The sequence below is a fragment of the Limulus polyphemus genome, unplaced genomic scaffold (genome assembly GCF_000517525.1).
Source record: "Limulus polyphemus unplaced genomic scaffold, Limulus_polyphemus-2.1.2 Scaffold105856, whole genome shotgun sequence".
In the NCBI taxonomy this organism is placed as follows: domain Eukaryota; kingdom Metazoa; phylum Arthropoda; class Merostomata; order Xiphosura; family Limulidae; genus Limulus; species Limulus polyphemus.
In genome coordinates this window covers 1-770 of record NW_013771452.1, presented here as the reverse complement: position 1 = coordinate 770, position 770 = coordinate 1, and the positions used below count along the sequence as shown (strand labels likewise).

The 770-nt window shown below is 40.9% G+C and overlaps 1 non-coding gene across 1 annotated transcript; it reads right to left on the bottom strand.

Moving 5' to 3' along the window:
• Positions 1–614: 614 nt before the first annotated feature.
• Positions 615–687, bottom strand: Trnar-ucu. The gene has a single exon. It is a non-coding gene; the product is annotated as a tRNA-Arg (tRNA).
• Positions 688–770: the final 83 nt, after the last annotated feature.

The window sequence follows — 770 nt, the reverse complement described above, 5'->3', positions numbered from 1 at the left end:
ACTGAACTCCATTTGTAACAACCCTCACCTTTTCTCCATCCAGCCACTCTTCTATCCAATTTGCTAACTTATCCCCCACACCTATAGAGCTAATTTTTTTTACAAGCCTTTTATGTACACCTTGTCAAATGCTTTCTGAAAAATCCAGATACACCAAACCTACACCCTTACCCTCATCTACATAAGCAGTAACTTTTTCAAAGAATGTTAAAAGATTTGTAAGGCAAGATTTTTCCCTTAGTGAAACCATGTTGACTATACAATAAAATTCTAAACAATGTTAAATGACTTTGCAAAACATCTTTTATCAGATTTTCCAAAACTTTTCCCACAACTGATGTAAGACTAATGGGTCTATAATTACTGGGAGAATTTTTATCACCTCCCTTGAAAAGAGGAGTGACATTAGTTAACTTCCAATCCTCTGATAATAATAATAATAATCCCTGTAGACTCCCACTGGAGCATAGGGCCCCAACAACACCTCGCCGACGGAAGTTGTTGTTGCAGTAATTGTTTAGCAGGTTGGTTTTTACGGGGCGGAGTTGCTAGCCCCGCACCCAACCCTCCTTCTTTCTCATCCTGGACTTGGGACCAGGCAATGGTGGTGGTGGCATCCCTGCCGGGGAATGAACCCAGTACCTTTGGATTAGAAATCCAACGCGCTATCCACTGCGCTATAGGGACACTCCAATCCAATCCTCTGATACCAGCCCATTATTCAAGGACTGACAAAAAATATTAGTAAGTGGCTCACATATCCAATCTTT